At 36.1% G+C, this 19,325-nt stretch overlaps 1 protein-coding gene across 5 annotated transcripts in view; it reads right to left on the bottom strand.

Moving 5' to 3' along the window:
• The window catches only part of LOC150108767 (tetratricopeptide repeat protein 33-like), a 110,129-nt gene that overhangs the window by 1,019 nt on the left and 89,785 nt on the right, over nucleotides 1-19,325 (bottom strand). The gene's annotated exons all lie outside the window — the stretch shown is intronic.

The raw sequence follows: 19,325 nt of genomic DNA on the forward strand, positions 1-19,325 counted from the left end.
GCACCCCTTTATCCACAGCTCATTGTAGATCATGTTTCAGTGGTGCTGTATCCATAAAAATTGGACAAGACACCAATCCGTTAATGTACTCTTTGCAGATGGCAGCCATTTTAGTCTTTTCTCCAATTCTTGATGACACCTGATCTGGCATGAAAGTGGTACTGCTTACCATCGCGAGAATGTTCTTAAAAGGGATAGATAAGGTGTGCTGGAGTCATTGTGTGGGGAGACCGAGCTAAAAGCTGGAAAAAGAGACTATAACTGGTGAATGACATTGCAATGAAGTTCTTCGATGTCATGTTCGACTGTTCCGTGGTGCTGTGGCAAAGAATTAATTTTAATGGATGACAATACCACACCACATTGTACATGAGCAGCGAGGCTGAGGATATTAACTGAATCAAGTGGCCAGTACGCTCATCAGGTCTCAACCCCATAGAACATGTTTGGGATGTAATAGGGAGATGCATTGCTGCTCAAAATTCCCCTCCAGAAAGCAAACAAGATCTTATCCTTGCTCCTGGAGGTGTGGGCCAGAATTGGAGGATTATCATGATGAAGACAGTGTTTGTATGATAAAAATACAATGTAAGACAATGTTCATAACATCAATATATAGGGTGATCAAAATTAAAATATCCCTGTTTAAGGCCTTGTGGAGCACCACAAAATGATCCAAATTCTGCAAAACTTGCAGGAATACACCATGCATCATGCAGAAGCAATATCTGAGAATAAAAGTAGTTCCAAACTTCACCGTATGAAATCTCTTACATTTACTGAATGTAGATGTAATAATTTTTTTGTGTGTGTAAGAAGGAGAAATGCAACACAAGCATAAATAACACATTTTTATTCACTTCCATTACACATTCAAGGGCTGTACTGTTCAATGTACTGCCCTTCCCGTTTACCACAAACTGCATCCTTTGCACATTGTGTTTATTGTCAGAATGAAGCTAGTTGGAACTGATGTTGCATACATGCTGCATTATGCTGTCTTTCAGTGTTGGCAAGTTATCAGGATGTTTCCAATAAACCCTGTCTTTGAGAAATCCCCAGAGCCAGAAGTCATATGGGGGGGGGTTTAAATTCTAAACGAATAAGGTATGGGACCTTTAAAGTAAGGATCATAAATGCGAGGCTATTGTTAGATTGTTTCAACATTAACTGCTAATCGGCTGTTCTAGTGTTGGTTACTGACCGTTGCTAACAGTGTTGCCAACCAGTAAAGACAAAATATCGCTACAAGTCTATAAAAATTCCGCTATACTACGTTGCAATAACGTTTGCTTGTCAATCACTGCAAAGATAAAGCATTACAGGAAGCTCCAAACCTCACTATCCCTTTCATCACACGTTGTAATCAGGCGACTGTTCATATTGACTTTATAAGTATACACCTTTAAAACTGTAAACAATTGATGAATAATAACACAATAATGTAGACATAATTACCGTAAAGGGAGAAAAGTCACAAAAAAAGAAAAATGTTCCAGTCCGGTGCATAAGAAAGTTCCAGGGCTGGGCCCCGGCTGAATTTAACCACTGGGGGGGGGGGGAAACAGATCAGTCGAATGAGGCAGCCATGCCTAGGTGGGAAATGCATAGTCACTCTGGCTTTAGTGAAATGTTCTCAATGAACCTCCTATATGGATTACATTGACAACTTTCTACTGGTCTATTATTTATCAATTACTGATTTGAACAGCCTTATATTTCATTCTTCTAGAAGCATACCAGGAAAAAAACAAAAATACTTTCTTCAGTTTCTTTTATCAATGCATCTGTATCATGGAAAACATATTTCCTGTTTTAATATCCCACTCTGTTTAAGTGACTAAACCATCTTTGACTAGTTTTACTTCTTGAATAATAACAATGTCGAGTTTCTTTTCAGATACCTTCATGTTTATATGTTTTTTGCAATTAACGTCATCTGTTTACTACCATATTTTCCTAATAACTATTTTCATAACTGTGGTCCCATTCACAATTGTCTGGCATCTCTGATCAAGTATTTTATTTCTAACCCTATTCTTAGGTGGATGCATTAAAATTGGTTTTAATGATGTATGTCTTGTATGCTGCTACCTTGGTGTTTTGGCTAATATTCCTCTTTGTTCCATAAAATTTATTCAAACAGCTTTACCTGGTTGGAAGTTCTATTTTCTATTCCATATTAAATTTACCATTTTCACAAAAATCCTGTCTCCTGACCCGATTATTACCAAGAAATGATGTTTCTTTCTGTTTTCCTGACTATGTCATAGTATTTTTATTGCTGGTTTACATTTGTAACAAATTTATAAGAATAATAATAATTTAATTTGACCAAGAATCTTAAGATACCTGGCAGATTTATTCGAGAGAGTAGAGAACTGAGCTTAATTATTATTATTATTATTGTTCCGGGCAACTCCAAGGAGTCGACAGACTCATCAAGGGAGGCCCTAACATCATGTCAAGAACAACTATTCGACATTCACACAGTATCTATCATACCTTGCCTTGAACTCATTCACGGTTGTAGCACCCACAACAGACTCTGGAAGCTTATTCCACTTATTCACTACTCTCCAAGTAAAAAACCTAGCTCTAACACCCTTGTCAACCACGCTCTTGTCCAGCTTCCATTCACGGCCCCTAGTCCTCCCACCACCAGTCATATTTTCAAAAATATCGCCTGGATCAATCTTATAGAAACCCTTCAGTAATTTGAATGTCTCAATCATATCACCCCTCCTTCGCCTATCGACCGACCAATTTCTGCAACCCACAAATCTTCAACCTATTCTCATAAGGTTCATTCCACAGACCTGCTATCATCTTGGTCACTCGTCTCTAGATCCTCTCCACTTCCTCCCCATCACGAAGAAACCCTGGTGCCCATAACTGGGCACAGTAGTCCAGATGGGGTCTTATCAAGGCTCGATACAGAGGAACAACAACTTGTTTGTCTCTGCATGTCAAAGTATTTTTCAGAAGCCAAGTGATTTGGTGAGCTGTTTTAGTCACTTTTGCAATGTGCCCCCTAAACTTCAATTCCCTATCCACCAACACTTCCAAATCCCTGGCCTCAATCTCCTGGAGTACGGTTCCACCAATGCGATATACTGTTGCTATTCTTTTCATCCCAAAGTGCATAACCTTACACTTTGGCACATTAAATTGACATCCATTTTTCCTAGCCCAGTCCTCCAAACTATCCAAATCATCCTGTAAAATTTTGACATCCTGTGCACTCATAATTGCTCTACCCAACTTTGCATCATCAGCAAACAAGTGAGCACTTCCTCTCAAATCCCTTCCTATATCATTGATGAACAAATTGAAAAGCAGTGGTCCAAGAACAGAGCCCTGTGGCACTCCACTGGTCACATGCCATCTTTTAGACTCCATTCATGAATAAACCACTCTCTGGTATCTCTCCTTCAACCACCCTCTTATCCATCTCACCAACCCTATATCTATCCCCATCTACTCCAGTTTACTGATTAAGGTTCTATGTGGTATCCTATCAAAAGCCTTGGCAAGGTCCAGTAGTATTACTGTAAACCCATTACCCCTATCCAGTTCAGCCGTCACTGTGTTATAAAACGTGAGCAAGTTACTGAGGCATGATCTACCCTTCACAAAACCATGTTGTCCCCCATACAATATCCCATTTTCATCTATCCAATCCTGTATTCTTTTCTTGACTAATTTCTCTAAGACCTTGACAATGATTCCTGATGTGCTAATCGGTCGGTAATTTACAACAGCAGTCTTGGAACCACATTTATGCAGTGGAACAATTTTCCCCTTTTCCCATCCCCCTCGGGACTATCCCAGACCAGAGACTCAAATTAAACAAAATGGTCAAGGGTACTGACAATTCTTTAGCTGTTTCTCGTACAACACGAGCTGGTATACCATCCGATCCCACAGATGTATTGACATTGAGGTTATGCAATAGACTACTCACCTCCACTTCATTCACCACAATTCCCGTATAATCTACTGGTACATTCGTTTCTGCAATGTCATCACCTGGATGATATATTCTTGCAAAGTGCTCACTCAGTAACTCAACTATATCAACTGATTCAGTTACCTCCCTACCATCGGCATTCTTTAAAATCATTCTGCCATGTACATTTTTCTTTTTACTTGCTACATACCTAAAAAACTGTTTAGGATTCTCTTTAGCCTGCATGGCCAATGTTCTTTCGTAATCCTTTTTTGCTTTTCTTACCGCACTTGTTACCCTTCTGGCCTGCGCTTTATACAGTTCGTGTGCCTGGTCACTTTTCTCCTCAAATTCCCTCCATAGTTGTTTCTTTTTTTGCAGCTCAAGCTTAATAGTGTTATTCACCCCTAGTTGATTTATTATTCGGACTCTAGGTATACAGTCAGCCACTGCTTCATGCAAACACTTCTTAACTACCTCCCATGCTATCGACTTCTAGTCCTTGCAGTTGTACATGCCATGGCACTGAACTAATCAAACTCCTAAGCTTGTCATACTTTCCAACCTGATAATTCCACATGTACCATGTCTTAATTGAAATAATTTGTTACAGCCAAATCCTCAGATGTAATTACTAGGCCAAGCACTCTCTGACCCCTAGTATTTTCCATTACATGCTGTCGCAGATAGTTATCCCTTAATAACCGCATAAAATCCAATTCCTTCCTCCCGTGTGTCTTCTCCTCACTCCAATCAATGCGACCATAGTTGAAATCTCCCATAATAATCAACTTCCTTCCACTCATTTCTTCTATTTGTTTGTGCATACTGTCACCACCATCTTTTCCATCACCTGGTCTATAGCAGCACCCAATTGTATATTTAGTTCTGCTAGCCACAATCTCCCACCAAATGACCTCAAATGTGCTCTTTTCTGTATCCTACAATTCAACTTCTATTCTCCTTGGCTGCAGCTCATCAGCTATCATCAACAATACCCCCCCCATTTTATTCTCCCTGTCATTCCTGAACACACTATACCCATCACATTCAATCCCACTAGCTATATCATCTACAGTCAGCCATGTTTCACTAATACCAATAACCTGTGGTCTGGAAGTGCCAACCATGGCCTAAAACTCTTCCTTATTGTTTCTAATACTCCTAGCATTAGTGTACATGAATTTAAGACCTCCCCCCCATTAGCCCCAACCCTACCTTGATGCCTTATATTAACTATCCCACTCTGATTTGTTGTCCTTATTTGCTCGGGCATATTATATTCATTCTTACATTCAACTGTCTCCCTCAGGACTGTATATCTACTCCCCCCCCCCACTTAATAAATCTAGTTTCCCTGAATTTGCACATCCACCACATTCAGCAACACTTTCTCAAGTCTTCTTACACCGTAACCATTCAAATGCAAGCCATCCATCTTATATAGATCCTTTCGCCCATCGAACTCACTCCACACGTCCACAAATTCCACACCACTCGTCATACATAACCCATGCATAAAGTCATTCCAATTATGGCCCTCCTTTTAAACATTTCACTGTCATACCGTGGCAAAAGACTAATCATTCTAACTCTCTCACTCTGTTCTTTTGCTACCTCAAAGAATTCATTCAGGTCTTCTATCATTTCCATTTTGTCTCCTTTCAAATCATTCGTACTTGTCACAACAATCATTTCTTTCACCCTTTCCTTTTGCTCTCTAATGGACTCAGTTACATCCTTTATGGTCGCACCAGGTTGGTACGATTTTGTCAAATCCTCTACTATTACACCTCGTACTAACGAGTCTCCATACAGCACTCTATCCTTCATTTTGTTCATGTTCACACTCACACGTCTATTTTTTCTGTCATACTTTTTATTATTGGCTGGTTCATTCAGTCGACTTTTGCTCATATGCTCTAGCTGCTGTTTTGCCCTTTGTATCGCACCATTCAATAACGTGATCTCACTCATTGCGTCTATCTCATCTTTTTTATTCTCAGTAAAACCATTAATACTACCATTCACACTCTCTCAATTCTCTGGTACAACCTCGCCGTTTCTTGTCATATCCCTATTTTCTTCATTCTGAAGTTTGACAAAAATATCACACTCACGATCCGAAATACTCTTCAATTTCTCATTCTCCCTACATTTTCTACACACATTCACTCTTTTATTATCATCTGACCACACTCCGCAATGCGTACATTTTGCAGCTAGTACACTGAATCATCTCTTTTATACTACTGTTCTTTGATAAAGATGGCTAACCATCATTACTGGCCGCCATACATACTTGCACCGTATTTTATCAAATTATAACACACAAAAAGATACACTAAGAGACGCGAGGCAAACAAAACCACACAATATTAAATAAATTTATCAACGATAACTGAAAATAATACTTATCTTATCCGGAGCTTTCACGAACACTACACACTATGAATCCCTCTAGCAGCGACAGCCCCAATAAAATATGTTATAAAGACGCACACAAAATACTCTAAAAACACAAAAATCGTTGTAATATACTATAAAACCAATTTTCTATGGAAAAACACACACAAAAAACATCAAAAATCAATTTTACACGAGCGCTAAATTACACCGACCACTCACCATATAACCTCGAACCCAAATTAATATCGCTTATCTTATTTATTTAGCACATGATGTACAGGTCTCAGGATAATACATACAAATTACATAAAACAGCATAAAAACAATTGTAAAAATCATATTAAAAGAGGTACACTAGGTTGAAATGATTAAACATCAAAATTAAGAATCAGGGGTCAGAGCTTAATCCTTAAATCCCAGATCCACTCCAGGGATTCTATGGTCAGTTTAAAAAAGTCCTCTTTAGAACCCAAGAATGAGTAGATAGAGCACTCAAGCACAATGTGATTGATGGTCTGGATCCCTCTTCCGCATTCACAGTTTGGAGTATTAGACCAGCTCCATTTATGCAAGAGATGCTTAAATCTCCCATGTTCTGTTCTGATTCGATTTAAAGTTGTCCAGACATGTCTAGGGAGATTAAAGCCCTCTGGACGAGATGTCGGATTTAAAATGGGAATTTGAAGATTGGAGGTACGTTGAAATCAATACTCTCCCCATGACTCGCATAGGTCGAAGTTCTGGTCGTTTATTTGTATTGCACTCCTCCAGGCAGGGTGCCTGGATTTCAGTCTTTGTGAAGTATGGAAGGAAATGCCTTGGTGGATAGGCAAGGAACTGTTTCGAATTCATTTTGTCCATAATTTGCTTAAGGTTTAATTTAATTATGAACAAAATTAATTGTTCATAATTAATTTTGTTCTAAAAGTGCGCTGAACAGCGCACACGCTTTATAGTTTGATTCAGCTAGACATCGACTAAAGAAGCGTGTGCGCTGTTCAGCCACACAGGAGCACAATACTCTGCTGTAGAATAAACCAAAGACAGTGCAGTAGTACGCAGTGTGTTGGCATCAGCACCCCAAGAAGTACCAGCAAGTTTATGCTGGTACTTCTTGGGTGTTTTTAATTTTAATTTCTTGGGAAGTGTTTAATTTTCCAGCAATATTTTCTAGATGATATTTAAATGTCAAACTTCTGTCTAAGGTAACTCCTAGGTATTTTGGATGATTGCTAAATTTCACCTGTTTATTTCTGAAGTAAACTTTTGGGATATAGTTGGCCTGGATATTACTTAAATGAAAGGATGCTACTTCAGTTTTGTTCCGGTTAGGTTGTAATCGCCATCGTCTAAAGTATTTATAAAGTACAACCTGATCTTCAGTTAAGGTATTCTCAGCTTTTTGGAATGTTGAGTTGCAATGGCAATATCGTCAGCATACATGAATCTCCGTAATGCTGTCTCTGGGATATCACTTATAAGTTAAAGAGCAATGGGGCAAGAACTGACCCCCAGAGGTAGGCCATTTTTAATCTTAAAGAATTTACTTTTGGATTCATTGAGAGATACTTTTATCCATCTGTCTGCTAGTATTTGATTAATTAAGTTGGCTAGTTTTGGTGATGGGATAGTTTCTAGGAATTTTAAGATAAGACCCTCTCTCCACACTGTCTCATAGGCAGCAGAGAGGTCTACGAATACCGCTATTGTTTTCAATTGTTTTTCATAACCGTTCTCTATAAAGGTTGTCAAGGCCAGTACTTGTCACAACAACTTCTGTCAGGTTTGAAGCCAGCCTGTTTCTGTGGAGTTCTGTTATGTATACTTGAAGAAATTCTGTTGTATAGCATTCTTTCGAGAAGTTTCAGGCAGATGCTTAACAAGGCGATAGGACAGTAGTTGGAAGCAATTGTAGAGTCTTTGCCAGGTTTTAAGACAGCAATGATTTTAGATCTTTTCCTATCTCCTATCTAAATATCAAGTTTAGTGTCACTTTCCTTAATAATTGTGATCCATATGGATAGCAAATAACCTCATTTAATAATGTTTCAAAGTAATTTCAAATTTCAGTTTTATAGTTTATACTCTTATTCTCTTTGACTCTTGCAAAGAGCACTAAAGCACATTACCTCCCACTATACTAACAGCTCGCTGTATGCCTTCTCTGGCCTTTCAATCAAAAAGGCAACAGATTTCTTAATAGTAGTTTGGATACCAATAAGTCATCTGGTCTTGACTAAATCCACCCCCCTGCTCCCTCTACCTGCACTCCAAAATTAACACCCATCCTCTACTGTCTCTGCTATCCCTTGCCTACTTAACAGCAGGCTTATATTCAGTCCATTCCAAAGAAGAGTGATAAAAGTCACTCATCAAATTATTGTTTCACTCTCCAACTCAATCCTCTGGAAAACAAGTGAGGTCACCAAACAGCCCTACCTGAAGGTCCACCAAATTAATTAGTGATTATCAATAAGAATTCTGATACTCTTGCTCCACAGCGGATCTAACCAACATTATTTACCTCTGACAAAAGCCATAGAAATGTATGGCTCATATGTGATCAATCTTGAAATTTCCAGGGCATCTGATGGGATTTGACATAGAGGTTTGCGCACTGCATTACAGTTAGCCTTCTGCTATCTGGAAGTGGATCACCAGTTTCTTCTATGGTCGTGCAATATATGTTATGGTGAATGGAAGGCACTCTTAAAATATTCCTATAAAATCCAGGAAACCTCAGCTAACTGTGCTTTTGCCCACACTTCTCCTATACACTGATGACCCTCTCTCACTAACCTGAAATCCCATCCAGAGTTTTGCTGATAACAGCATACTCTACCTTCACTGTTTGGCAGATCTTGTACTATTGAACTTTCATTACCAATGTCTTTACCGACATCCTTGCCATTATGGAGTGGAGTGAGGATAATCCAGCAAGATTAATATTACCAAAACATAGCCCTATCTTATTTCTTTTAAGAAAAATTTTACACCACTCCCTTTGATAACACTCAGATCTCCAGCAAGATCAGATTTCTATTCTTATAATGACTTAACACTTCTATCCTTTCTTGAGAGAAATGTATCACATCCTTCCAAAATACTTGATGTCCTATATATATTTTATGGCAGTGCTTAAGTATAGTGGAAAAGGATATTCAGTGTACTATTCCACTAAAAACATTTTTCTCTACAATTGCTAACACCATATAAAGTCCCACTATACTAACATTTACCACCTGAGTTACCAAGGTAACTCAGGTGGTAAATGCCTCTGCATATCTATTGCAAAGGCTGCACTTTCAAATTCTGAATAAGGCATGGATGTTTGTAAAGGATTGCTCTAGACATCTTTGAGTTTATAAAGCTTATACTTAATAACAATAATAAAAAAAAAAAACTTATCCCAAACCTGCCTGCTCAGCCTTAGAATACAATTTTGACGTTTGGTTTCATGCACCAAAAACCTCTTAAAAATGCTATCCAGTTAACAAATAATCCACATTCTCAGAGGCTCGCTTCAATCATTTTCTCACAGACATTCTATTCTATTCCTGATTTAGGTATTTTCTACTTTTTTTTTTTTTTTTGAGGAGGAATGCTGTTTTGTCAAACTAGCTCACCATCATTTCTCCTCTTTCCTATAAGCCTGTAAAATAACAAGAAGTTCTGATTAATCCATACAAACTTCAGCTTCAAACTTACTAAACCAACTTCTCAATATTACCTTTCAATCCCTCTACCTCTGTTCTTTATGAGGAAGGCTGTTCTTTGACTTGCCTCACACCATCACCTAAAATTACAACCTCCAACTCCTCTAGAAACACATCAACAAATTCCTTCTTTCTTGTAAACCACTTACACACCTTTTGTGATTGATTAAAAAAATACACCAGACATTCAGGATATCTGTATTTCTAATATTTTGATTTCTCCCTTTTTAAGCTTTTTTAGTAGCCTCCAAAACATTTTTTTGAGGCTACTACTAACCTTTTCCACCCAACTTAGCTTTCAGTTTACCAGATTTTTCTCATTATTTTCTAAGAGCATGCATGCATGTGCACACATGCATACACACACGGAGAGATTTATAGCCAGGATCTTTAGATATTATTACATGGAGTCCACCAGGGAGTTCTTTTTTTTTTTTTTTTTTTTTTTTTTATCCTTGAAGATTCTACATATACTCAACCTGGCTGAGGCAATCTATATTTTCTTCAGAGATTGCTTTAAGGTATTTGAGGCAGCTCTTCATTTCTGAAATTATTCAACTTTGATTCTTTTCAAAACTTTTTTTTTTTTATAGATTTCTTGGAGATACTTTTCATCATGAGGATAAATGTATCCCCCATGGAGATACTTTTATCTTTCCACACCTGGGTGATCACTTCTCGTTTTAAATCACCTGTATGTGTTATGGGCCAATCTGAAAACATCAACAATAACAAACAATAAAACTTGTTTTATATGTGTTCTATCCAAATGAATTTATACACATATTAAGGTTGAAACATGAGATTAGTAACTTACATTATTATCAGATTTGCTTTTGCCTTCCAAATATTTCTAAATATCTGGGATATTTCACCTATTCCACAGTTCAGGTTTCCAACAAGAACCAGTTTCTGATTTTTCATCCTATTAGCAGACTTCTCCAATGACTCAAAAAAAAATTCATCTATTATTACTCTTTCCTGCAAGAGCCTTCACCGGTTGGCCAAAGACAAAAACATTTCATTGTCTCCAATTTCAGTCTTTTTGAAATTTGTCTGCATCACTTACTTGGAAGTGATTCCTATTTTAAGGAGTTTATTTTCATTTAGAACTACTTTCTCCTTTCTCTAACCCAGTGGTTCTCAAAGGGTGCGCCCTAGAAGATTTCCGGGTGCGCCCTGTAGTATTCCAGAGAAATATGTGTCCAGATATAAAAATAAACATAGTTACTCTATTATACCTTTTCATTACGGATATATACCGCTCTTTTTGTCAACACATCATTATTACATTAATTAACAGCGGTTTTTCTTGCAAAGAGAAAAAAGAATATGGTTTATTCTTGTTGTGTATATTACTTATTCTAAAAGTGTTGGAAGTGGATGTTATGTGCATATTACTTATTTTCAGATAAATACACCCAAATAAAATGGATAGATTTCTCATAAAGAAACGTGATATTGAAGAATCGGATTCTGGAAGTGAGCAAAAGTTAAGTGCAAGTAAGAAAGCAAAATCGCGGCCTACTCGCAAATATAATGAAAGTAATTTAAGCTTTGGTTTCATTTGGACCAGAAGTGAAGATCATCCTTTGCTGCTATATTTAGTATGTGGATGTAAAATGGCAAATGAATCATTGCTTCCTAGTAAATTGAGTAAACATTTTAAAACTATACACTCTAATTTACAAGATAAATCTGTACGTTTTTTCAAAAGATTGTCTGAACAGCAAACAAAAGTGGCAAAGTCTTTTAAAAGTATAATGACCGTTTCTGATAAAGCTCAAATTACTTCTTATCAAGCCTCAGAACTGATAGCAAAAAATATGAAAGATCATACTTTAGGTGAGTCACTTATTTTGGTTGCATGCAAAAAAATGGTCATGACAATGCTAGGAAATGAAGCAGTAATGAAAATAAGCAAGATTTCTCTGTCCAACGATACAGTTCACAGACGTATTATAGAAATGTCTTCTGATATCGAGAAAAATGTATGCAGTAATAAACTTCAGTATTCAAATTTTGCATTGCAAGTTGATGAGTCAACAGACATTACCAACAAGGCGCAACTCTTAGCATTCGTCCGTTTTATTAATGAAGATCAAATAGTAAATCAGTTTCTTTTTTGCAAAGAATTACATGTGTCTACAAAAGGTGAGGACGTTTTAAACATTTTGAATAGCTATCTTGATAAATGGCAGTTAACATGGAAGTTGTGTGTAGGCATTTGTACAGATGGAGTCCCTTCCATGGTAGGCTGTGTTAAGGGCCTTACATCTTTTGTAAAAAAACAAAATGAGAATGTTATTGTAACTCACTGCTTTCTTCATAGGGAGGCCTTGATGGCAAAAACATTATGAGAAAAAGAGAAGTTTTAGATCAAGTTGTTCAGATGGTAAACTTTATTAAAACAAGACCTGTCAAATTGCGTTTATTCGAAAAGCTTTGTATCGATATGGATTCACAACACAGATGGCTGCTTGACAGCCACTTCACTGAGGTGAGGTGGCTGTCAAGGGGGAAAGTACTTACCCGTGTACATGAGCTACGACAAGAACTTCTTGCGTTTTTTGAAGAGATAAAAAAATTGCATTCTTGTAACCTCCTTCGGTGCGAATTTTGGATTGCCAGGTTACAGTATTTGGCCGATATATTTCAGCAGCTCAATATTTTGAATACTAGCATGCAAGGGAAAGAAGAAAATATTCTCACATCCACTGACAAAATGAAAGCGTTTCAGAGAAAACTACAGATTTGGAAAAGAAAACCTGTTGAAGGTAATTTGGAAATGTTTCCATTGGTAAGTAACACTTGCATAAATGAAACATTTCTAATAATAGTTGAACATTTAACAAGTTTAGAAGAAAAATTGAGTTCTTATTTTCCATCACTTAACACTGAACAATACAATTGAATTAGAAACCTATTTATGGAAACTTCAAGTGATTTTGGTTTAACATTAACAGAAGAAGAAGAACTGGCAGCTATATCCACTGATCGTGGATTGATGATTAAACATAAGGAATTGTCTCTTGAAGACTTTTGGATTTCTATAAAAGAAGAATATGTGTCAATATCTAAAAAAGCTTTGAACATTTTACTACAATTTTCAACATCATATTTATGTGAATTAGGATTTTCTACCCTCACCACAATTAAGTGTAAAAAGAGAGGAACTCTTCAATGTATTGACGAGGAAATGAGAGTTTGCCTTTCAAATATATGCCCAAACACTGAAGCAATGGCTAGGACACATCAGGCTCATGTTTCTCATAAACATGAGAATGAATAAACTTAAGGTATGTTTCATTTTATTTTTATCGCATTATTTTTTTTCTGTAATATTTGACTTAATTATTATAACATATTTCTCAGAAATTTGTATATAGTTGTAGGATTTTAAATGCGCCCGACTTCAAAAAGTTTGAGAACCACTGCTCTAACCCCTAGCACTTGAATAAAATCATTTCATAGTTATTACTCAGCAGGTTATCACCTTAGTCTCTATACCAGCAATTATGTCAGCATGGTATTTTTGTAATTCTTTTGTTAGTTTTAGCTTTTTCCAGTAATGATTCTTATGATGATGGTGACTATCTTCAATTCTGTATATTATCAGATCAACAAATTTGTCTTATCTTAAACAAAAATTTCATATGAGATAATGGATCTCCACCTCGAAGTGGAGGATTTACACATCCTAATGACTTGGAGAGATATGCTGGTGGTAACACAGTTATGGTAGGACCTTTCATGCTAGAAAAGTCAAAATGTAAGGGTGGGGGGAGAACAAAAAACATGAGATATGAAACCAGACCCTAAGTTTACAAACTGGACTGTTCATAATGGCAATTGAGTAGCGCTGACTAGTGGATTTTGTGTTAGAGAATGGAATCTAAAAACTTTTTTAAACCTGGTTCTCATCAATGTCTTATTGATGGAATAGAAAATTATAATCTTTAAAAATTAGCTATACAAGAAACCAGATGGTCAGGTCAGGTCAGGGAAACCCACAGAAAAATAACAGAACAGTATTCTCCAGTGGAACACATAATGACAGACATGAAAATGGTGTGGGTATTGTGGTGCATGATAACATCTAACCGTATGTAAAAAGTTTTAAACTAGTAACTGATTAACTCTGTTATATCTATATTTCTGGTCATCTATTTGATATTGCAATTAACACAGAAATATCATACTTCTGTTGGTGCATAACTAACAGAAGTATTTAGAAGAAACACACATATAAACCACAGTGAAAATTATTTAATTGTAAATATTTCATCCTAAGTATCTTAGGACATCATCAGTACAGTATTTAAACAAAAATTAGGAATAACATATAGTTAGGGCGCATGATTACAATAGAATCTCATGAAAACGTGCATAACGTGCTAAAGTAGTACAAAAAAACGTTAATTATTTAACACAGTTTTGTATGATAATTTCCCATACTTTAGGAATAGTAAGAACGTCGTTGCGGTTTAGGTTTGGTCTGTGTAGTAGGGCTTCAGAACTTTCTTTGTATAAACGTTCATGTTTAAATATAGATCTATGTAAAAGTTTAGCCTTTTCCCAATGGATCCTATAGTTTGGATTTTCAATTCCGTGTTGAGAGAGGCCAGATTTCTGCGGTTTAAGAAGACGAATGTGGTCTTGATGTTCCGAGATGCGTTTCTGAACAGACCTACCTGTCTGTCCAAAGTAAGATAATTTGCATGAGCATGGAATCTCAAACACCAGGTAACATCAAGGGTGAGAATTTGTCCTTAGAAGGTAATAAGTTGTAAATTTGGTTGATAGGTTTGTAAGTAGTGGCAAAATTGTATTTCTTCATAATTTTAGAAAGACGTTCTGAGATGCCTTTAACGTAAGGTATGGGAATCCTATGCACTTCTTCCTGTCTGGTTTGATGTATGCAGAAGTGACTGATGATTTTTTGAGTTGTTTTGGGATTATATCCATTTAGGATGGCTGTATTTTTGATAACTTCTAATTCCTGGTTTAAAGATTCTTCAGAGGAGCAGAATTTGTGCGCTCTGGAAACTAGTGATTTAATAATGCCAGATTTCTGAGATGGATGATGAGCAGAAGAATCGTGAATGTAGCGACCTGAGAATGTAGGCTTGCGAAAGACGGAAGTGGCGATGGAACCGTCTTCTTTTCTTTTGATGTGTAAATCCAAAAAAGAGATACCCTGTGGAGATTCTTTTTCTAACGTAAAGTTGATGCGATGATGAAGGTTAATTTTATCTAGAAACAGTTGTAATTCAGGTTCGGGATGATTCCATACTGCAAATACGTCATCGACATATCTTAGCCAAATTTTTGGTTTGGGTTCAAAAGTGAATATTTTTTCCTCAAGGTGTTCTAGAAACAAATTTGCTAGGTTTGGTGATAAAGGAGATCCCACTGCTGTTCCTTCCTCTTGCTTGTAAATTTGACCTTTCCAGGTGAAGTAACCTGATGCAATAACAAACTTGAACAATTCAACTATATCAGACGGAAATTTTTGAGTTAGTAATTCTATTGTTTCTTTATGGGGAATGTTAGTGAAGAGGGAGACAATGTCGAAGCTGATTAACAAGTCAGTTTTTGATAGTTGAATGTCTTTAATTTTTGTGTGAAACTCATTAGAATTTTTGATTGAAGAGACTGAGTGGCCTATGTGAGGGCGGAGAAGGTTAGATAAGAATCTTGATAACTTGTACGTTGGACAGCCGATACAGTCTACGACAGGTCTAAGTGGAACATTAGTTTTGTGTAGCTTAGGTAAGCCATAAATTCTAGGAGGTCTTGCATGGTATGTCTTAAGTTTTTTGATTGTTTCTTCATCTAAGGAGGAAGTTTCATTAAGTAGCTTATTTAATTTTCTGAGTTGGCGATTTGTATATTTGTATTTGTAGATTTTGATCCTATATTTGTATAGGATCAAAATCCGATTTGGAGTAAGTATTACAATCTCGAAGAAGTAAATTAATTTTTCGGTTAAATCAAGAATTGCTACAATTAATTATAACTGTCTCAAAGAATTCGGGAAAAAAAGCTTTTGATAAAAGCAATAGTGCTCTACATATTAAATACCTTAATCTATTAAATCGATCAAAAAAGATCACTAACAAATTACCAACGGAAAAATGGGTGGTCAATTTATCTAACCGTCAACTAACAAAAGATGAATTAAATGTTCTAGCAAGAGGCCATAAATTTGCGATTTCACCAAAGTGTTTCCCATATTTAGACTTTATACATAATATAGAAAGAAACATCAAGCATCTCTCCAGTATCGAAGCCAACAAACTTCGTTTCGAAGTAGCTAAAGTGATCTACAATGCCAAACCTTCAGAATTAAATATCCCACCGTCAGAATTGAAAGCTATTATTTCCTTAAAATGTAACAAAAATTTAATCATTACTAGAGCTGATAAAGGAAATACCACTGTGGTTCTTGATACCAATTCATATGACTGAAAAATTAATTTACTTCTTCGAGATCGTAATACTTACTCCAAATTGGATTTTGATACTACGAATCGTCAACTCAGAAAATTAAATAAGCTACTTAATGAAACTTCCTCCTTAGATGAAGAAACAATCAAAAAACTTAAGACATACCATGCAAGACCTCCTAGAATTGATGGCTTACCTAAGCTACACAAAACTAATGTTCCACTTAGACCTGTCGTAGACTGTATCGGCTGTCCAACGTACAAGTTATCAAGATTCTTATCTAACCTTCTCCGCCCCCACATAGGCCACTCAGTCTCTTCAATCAAAAATTCTAATGAGTTTCACACAAAAATTAAAGACATTCAACTATCAAAAACTGACTTGTTAATCAGCTTCGACATTGTCTCCCTCTTCACTAACATTCCCCATAAAGAAACAATAGAATTACTAACCCAAAATTCTTGGAACATCAAGACCACATTCGTCTTCTTAAACCGCAGAAATCTGGCCTCTCTCAACATGGAATTGAAAATCCAAACCATAGGATCCATTGGGAAAAGGCTAAACTTTTACATAGATCTATATTTAAACATGAACGTTTATACAAAGAAAGTTCTGAAGACCCTACTACACAGACCAAACCTAAACCGCAACGACGTTCTTACTATTCCTAAAGTATGGGAAATTATCATACAAAACTGTGTTAAATAATTGTTTTTTTTTGTACTACTTTAGCACGTTTTCATGAGATTCTATTGTAATCATGCGCCCTAACTATATGTTATTCCTAATTATTGTTTAAATACTGTACTGATGATGTCCTAAGATACTTAGGATGAAATATTTACAATTAAATAATTTTCACTGTGGTTTATACGTGTGTTTCTTCTAATTATGAACGCACCACAGGTTTCGTTATTTAAAAAAAATAACAGAAGTATGATAATGTCAAAGATAAAATATACAAGATATTATATTCTTGCTTAACCCTTTATCCAAGCATAAGTAGAGTGTGACCAGGCAAATACTATATACAGACTGTTGACTTCACAGCAACTGCCTTAGTATCCCATTATGCAAAGCACACTTACTTTTCATATATTGCTATGCATTATGGGAGGGTTCACTACCCAGAATGGTTTTGACATTTATTGAAGTCATCAGTGGGAGCCACACCCAGAAAGGTACCAAGATTGAATTAATGTAGAAGTCAGCTCATGAAGATACTTCACATGTAAATTTTGATTGCTTACACTTGAATAAAGGATTAAACAAGAATACAATTTCTTGTGAAGTATAATTTACTTTGTAACCAAATGAAAAATTTTCTATATCTCTGATCCAGAGTATTTTAATAATAAGGTGAGACGCCTTTTTCACCTTTTTGTAAAATGAGTCTGGGTAGTGATCTCCACTCTCCCATCATAATGCAAAGAAATATAACATGTCCACAAGTAAGCATAATTTGCATTATGGGATACCGTGGCAATTGATGCGAAGTCAGCAGTCTTTATATACAAATAGCTTAGTTGCGAAAACATTTCATGAATAAACTACATTTGCTCATAACAAAAACAAGAATATAACTTCTTAAGTATATTTTTAGCCAAATAATAATAAAAAAAACACTTTCCACAACTATGTTAAAGATAAATTTTAGGAAGGATTAGAATGGATATATGATTCCTTACCTGGGAATTGTATAAAATTAGTTATGGGTGACGTGAACACTAACCTTGGAAAAGAAACAGGGTATAGACCAATAGTTGGCCCAGAGATTCTGCATTACATCAGTAATAATAACAACAGGATTAGAAGAGCCTGTGTAGCTCAGTCAGTATAGATGAAGCCCTTTGGTCGGAAAGACCTGGGTTCAATTCCCATCCATGACATGAGGAACTTCATCTGGTGTCTTTCAACTAAAGGTGAGTTAGTCTCATACAGAGGTAGAGGGTTTTTTTGTCCCTCAGAACAGGCAAACAGGTCAGAACACATGCAATTGACAGACAAAAAATACATTATAACCAATAGCTTCATGTTGGTTTCATAAGATGGTGCCATACTTTCCATATGGGATCATGGCTGCTGTATCACCATATGCTAATTAATTAACAGGATTAGAATTATTAAATTTGCATCCTACTGAGGACTTACACATTTTCCCAGGAGAAATATCCATAAACTCTGTTCTCCACAGATGGAAGATTAAGCAACTAAACAGACCATGCATTGATAAACAATAGATACAAAACGTGTAAGATATATACACATGTGTGCCTACAGAGAAGCAGCTGCATTTCACGTTAAGACCATGCCAAATGAAGAAATATTAACAGAAATAGAGATACTAATCAATATAATATTAAAAAAGTGTAAGATGTAAACATGCAAAGACAATATGCAGAAAATATATTGCAGGAAATACAGTATTCAATCTCTTCTATACCTGAAAAAAACATTATTTGATATCTATGTTCTTTCCTTCAATTCATACACAAGATAAAGAAAAACAAATGGTCATTTAGCATATGTAAAGAGGCTATAAATATAAACTTAATGAGATGAGGGTAAAAAATGTTACAGGACCCACCACCAGAAGATACTGAGGACTACAGGCCTTGCCTAAATTTAACTAGTAAAATACTGCATCAAGAAAAAAGGCTATCAGAGAAAAAAAATCTTAATGGAGAAACTGAAAACGATAAACAGATGAGTATATTGATTTCTTTTTGACCAAAAAACTAATGTGTAATAAAAATACAGCTAACACTGGTTTTATAGGTCGTAATAATTAT

This window comes from Typopeltis vanoorti, chromosome 3 (assembly GCF_054136105.1).
Source record: "Typopeltis vanoorti isolate ZY-2024b chromosome 3, IOZ_Tvanoo_1.0, whole genome shotgun sequence".
Lineage (NCBI taxonomy): Eukaryota > Metazoa > Arthropoda > Arachnida > Uropygi > Thelyphonidae > Typopeltis > Typopeltis vanoorti.